This window comes from Anomaloglossus baeobatrachus, chromosome 3 (assembly GCF_048569485.1).
Source record: "Anomaloglossus baeobatrachus isolate aAnoBae1 chromosome 3, aAnoBae1.hap1, whole genome shotgun sequence".
Lineage (NCBI taxonomy): Eukaryota > Metazoa > Chordata > Amphibia > Anura > Aromobatidae > Anomaloglossus > Anomaloglossus baeobatrachus.
The window spans coordinates 109,239,709-109,245,708 of record NC_134355.1 but is presented as its reverse complement, the minus strand read 5'-3'; positions in this window follow the sequence as shown (position 1 = coordinate 109,245,708).

Below are 6,000 nucleotides of genomic sequence, written 5' to 3'. Positions count from 1 at the left end.
AATATACAATGAAAAATGCTACTTGCTAATTTGAACATGTGAATAATGAATTGCATACCTGCCATGAATATTAGGAAAAAGGAGATATTTAGCAATCGCATTGATCAATGTAACTGAGCCCCAAGGCCTCGTCAAGGCATATCTCTATATTGGGGTCCCTAGCTCTGTGACCCTAACTGTGTGTCATCTCATTGCAATTAAAAACTGCTATGGGTGGAGAGGGGTAACTAAGGACTTTCTTATATAGGAGATGGAAAAAACATGGCCGAAAGGGGGGGAGCTGTGTTCACATTCAGAAAAAAACTACATATAACTGAATAGGATAACTGAAGTGAGCACTAATATATATATATATGAGTGCAAGCCAAAAATACATACTATATATAAGAATAAGGCTGCACATCAAACTTAGATAATGGTATAATGCCTCAAGCATATGGAAAAATATTGGAATATACAATGAAAAATGCTACTTGCTAATTTGAACATGTGAATAATGAATTGCATACCTGCCATGAATATTAGGAAAAAGGAGATATTTAGCAATCGCATTGATCAATGTAACTGAGCCCCAAGGCCTCGTCAAGGCATATCTCTATATTGGGGTCCCTAGCTCTGTGACCCTAACTGTGTGTCATCTCATTGCAATTAAAAACTGCTATGGGTGGAGAGGGGTAACTAAGGACTTTCTTATATAGGAGATGGAAAAAACATGGCCGAAAGGGGGGGAGCTGTGTTCACATTCAGAAAAAAACTACATATAACTGAATAGGATAACTGAAGTGAGCACTAATATATATATATATGAGTGCAAGCCAAAAATACATACTATATATAAGAATAAGGCTGCACATCAAACTTAGATAATGGTATAATGCCTCAAGCATATGGAAAAATATTGGAATATACAATGAAAAATGCTACTTGCTAATTTGAACATGTGAATAATGAATTGCATACCTGCCATGAATATTAGGAAAAAGGAGATATTTAGCAATCGCATTGATCAATGTAACTGAGCCCCAAGGCCTCGTCAAGGCATATCTCTATATTGGGGTCCCTAGCTCTGTGACCCTAACTGTGTGTCATCTCATTGCAATTAAAAACTGCTATGGGTGGAGAGGGGTAACTAAGGACTTTCTTATATAGGAGATGGAAAAAACATGGCCGAAAGGGGGGGAGCTGTGTTCACATTCAGAAAAAAACTACATATAACTGAATAGGATAACTGAAGTGAGCACTAATATATATATATATGAGTGCAAGCCAAAAATACATACTATATATAAGAATAAGGCTGCACATCAAACTTAGATAATGGTATAATGCCTCAAGCATATGGAAAAATATTGGAATATACAATGAAAAATGCTACTTGCTAATTTGAACATGTGAATAATGAATTGCATACCTGCCATGAATATTAGGAAAAAGGAGATATTTAGCAATCGCATTGATCAATGTAACTGAGCCCCAAGGCCTCGTCAAGGCATATCTCTATATTGGGGTCCCTAGCTCTGTGACCCTAACTGTGTGTCATCTCATTGCAATTAAAAACTGCTATGGGTGGAGAGGGGTAACTAAGGACTTTCTTATATAGGAGATGGAAAAAACATGGCCGAAAGGGGGGGAGCTGTGTTCACATTCAGAAAAAAACTACATATAACTGAATAGGATAACTGAAGTGAGCACTAATATATATATATATGAGTGCAAGCCAAAAATACATACTATATATAAGAATAAGGCTGCACATCAAACTTAGATAATGGTATAATGCCTCAAGCATATGGAAAAATATTGGAATATACAATGAAAAATGCTACTTGCTAATTTGAACATGTGAATAATGAATTGCATACCTGCCATGAATATTAGGAAAAAGGAGATATTTAGCAATCGCATTGATCAATGTAACTGAGCCCCAAGGCCTCGTCAAGGCATATCTCTATATTGGGGTCCCTAGCTCTGTGACCCTAACTGTGTGTCATCTCATTGCAATTAAAAACTGCTATGGGTGGAGAGGGGTAACTAAGGACTTTCTTATATAGGAGATGGAAAAAACATGGCCGAAAGGGGGGGAGCTGTGTTCACATTCAGAAAAAAACTACATATAACTGAATAGGATAACTGAAGTGAGCACTAATATATATATATATGAGTGCAAGCCAAAAATACATACTATATATAAGAATAAGGCTGCACATCAAACTTAGATAATGGTATAATGCCTCAAGCATATGGAAAAATATTGGAATATACAATGAAAAATGCTACTTGCTAATTTGAACATGTGAATAATGAATTGCATACCTGCCATGAATATTAGGAAAAAGGAGATATTTAGCAATCGCATTGATCAATGTAACTGAGCCCCAAGGCCTCGTCAAGGCATATCTCTATATTGGGGTCCCTAGCTCTGTGACCCTAACTGTGTGTCATCTCATTGCAATTAAAAACTGCTATGGGTGGAGAGGGGTAACTAAGGACTTTCTTATATAGGAGATGGAAAAAACATGGCCGAAAGGGGGGGAGCTGTGTTCACATTCAGAAAAAAACTACATATAACTGAATAGGATAACTGAAGTGAGCACTAATATATATATATATGAGTGCAAGCCAAAAATACATACTATATATAAGAATAAGGCTGCACATCAAACTTAGATAATGGTATAATGCCTCAAGCATATGGAAAAATATTGGAATATACAATGAAAAATGCTACTTGCTAATTTGAACATGTGAATAATGAATTGCATACCTGCCATGAATATTAGGAAAAAGGAGATATTTAGCAATCGCATTGATCAATGTAACTGAGCCCCAAGGCCTCGTCAAGGCATATCTCTATATTGGGGTCCCTAGCTCTGTGACCCTAACTGTGTGTCATCTCATTGCAATTAAAAACTGCTATGGGTGGAGAGGGGTAACTAAGGACTTTCTTATATAGGAGATGGAAAAAACATGGCCGAAAGGGGGGGAGCTGTGTTCACATTCAGAAAAAAACTACATATAACTGAATAGGATAACTGAAGTGAGCACTAATATATATATATATGAGTGCAAGCCAAAAATACATACTATATATAAGAATAAGGCTGCACATCAAACTTAGATAATGGTATAATGCCTCAAGCATATGGAAAAATATTGGAATATACAATGAAAAATGCTACTTGCTAATTTGAACATGTGAATAATGAATTGCATACCTGCCATGAATATTAGGAAAAAGGAGATATTTAGCAATCGCATTGATCAATGTAACTGAGCCCCAAGGCCTCGTCAAGGCATATCTCTATATTGGGGTCCCTAGCTCTGTGACCCTAACTGTGTGTCATCTCATTGCAATTAAAAACTGCTATGGGTGGAGAGGGGTAACTAAGGACTTTCTTATATAGGAGATGGAAAAAACATGGCCGAAAGGGGGGGAGCTGTGTTCACATTCAGAAAAAAACTACATATAACTGAATAGGATAACTGAAGTGAGCACTAATATATATATATATGAGTGCAAGCCAAAAATACATACTATATATAAGAATAAGGCTGCACATCAAACTTAGATAATGGTATAATGCCTCAAGCATATGGAAAAATATTGGAATATACAATGAAAAATGCTACTTGCTAATTTGAACATGTGAATAATGAATTGCATACCTGCCATGAATATTTTTGGCTTGCACTCATATATATATATATTAGTGCTCACTTCAGTTATCCTATTCAGTTATATGTAGTTTTTTTCTGAATGTGAACACAGCTCCCCCCCTTTCGGCCATGTTTTTTCCATCTCCTATATAAGAAAGTCCTTAGTTACCCCTCTCCACCCATAGCAGTTTTTAATTGCAATGAGATGACACACAGTTAGGGTCACAGAGCTAGGGACCCCAATATAGAGATATGCCTTGACGAGGCCTTGGGGCTCAGTTACATTGATCAATGCGATTGCTAAATATCTCCTTTTTCCCAATATTCATGGCAGGTATGCAATTCATTATTCACATGTTCAAATTAGCAAGTAGCATTTTTCATTGTATATTCCAATATTTTTCCATATGCTTGAGGCATTATACCATTATCTAAGTTTGATGTGCAGCCTTATTCTTATATATAGTATGTATTTTTGGCTTGCACTCATATATATATATATTAGTGCTCACTTCAGTTATCCTATTCAGTTATATGTAGTTTTTTTCTGAATGTGAACACAGCTCCCCCCCTTTCGGCCATGTTTTTTCCATCTCCTATATAAGAAAGTCCTTAGTTACCCCTCTCCACCCATAGCAGTTTTTAATTGCAATGAGATGACACACAGTTAGGGTCACAGAGCTAGGGACCCCAATATAGAGATATGCCTTGACGAGGCCTTGGGGCTCAGTTACATTGATCAATGCGATTGCTAAATATCTCCTTTTTCCTAATATTCATGGCAGGTATGCAATTCATTATTCACATGTTCAAATTAGCAAGTAGCATTTTTCATTGTATATTCCAATATTTTTCCATATGCTTGAGGCATTATACCATTATCTAAGTTTGATGTGCAGCCTTATTCTTATATATAGTATGTATTTTTGGCTTGCACTCATATATATATATATTAGTGCTCACTTCAGTTATCCTATTCAGTTATATGTAGTTTTTTTCTGAATGTGAACACAGCTCCCCCCCTTTCGGCCATGTTTTTTCCATCTCCTATATAAGAAAGTCCTTAGTTACCCCTCTCCACCCATAGCAGTTTTTAATTGCAATGAGATGACACACAGTTAGGGTCACAGAGCTAGGGACCCCAATATAGAGATATGCCTTGACGAGGCCTTGGGGCTCAGTTACATTGATCAATGCGATTGCTAAATATCTCCTTTTTCCTAATATTCATGGCAGGTATGCAATTCATTATTCACATGTTCAAATTAGCAAGTAGCATTTTTCATTGTATATTCCAATATTTTTCCATATGCTTGAGGCATTATACCATTATCTAAGTTTGATGTGCAGCCTTATTCTTATATATAGTATGTATTTTTGGCTTGCACTCATATATATATATATTAGTGCTCACTTCAGTTATCCTATTCAGTTATATGTAGTTTTTTTCTGAATGTGAACACAGCTCCCCCCCTTTCGGCCATGTTTTTTCCATCTCCTATATAAGAAAGTCCTTAGTTACCCCTCTCCACCCATAGCAGTTTTTAATTGCAATGAGATGACACACAGTTAGGGTCACAGAGCTAGGGACCCCAATATAGAGATATGCCTTGACGAGGCCTTGGGGCTCAGTTACATTGATCAATGCGATTGCTAAATATCTCCTTTTTCCTAATATTCATGGCAGGTATGCAATTCATTATTCACATGTTCAAATTAGCAAGTAGCATTTTTCATTGTATATTCCAATATTTTTCCATATGCTTGAGGCATTATACCATTATCTAAGTTTGATGTGCAGCCTTATTCTTATATATAGTATGTATTTTTGGCTTGCACTCATATATATATATATTAGTGCTCACTTCAGTTATCCTATTCAGTTATATGTAGTTTTTTTCTGAATGTGAACACAGCTCCCCCCCTTTCGGCCATGTTTTTTCCATCTCCTATATAAGAAAGTCCTTAGTTACCCCTCTCCACCCATAGCAGTTTTTAATTGCAATGAGATGACACACAGTTAGGGTCACAGAGCTAGGGACCCCAATATAGAGATATGCCTTGACGAGGCCTTGGGGCTCAGTTACATTGATCAATGCGATTGCTAAATATCTCCTTTTTCCTAATATTCATGGCAGGTATGCAATTCATTATTCACATGTTCAAATTAGCAAGTAGCATTTTTCATTGTATATTCCAATATTTTTCCATATGCTTGAGGCATTATACCATTATCTAAGTTTGATGTGCAGCCTTATTCTTATATATAGTATGTATTTTTGGCTTGCACTCATATATATATATATTAGTGCTCACTTCAGTTATCCTATTCAGTTATATGTA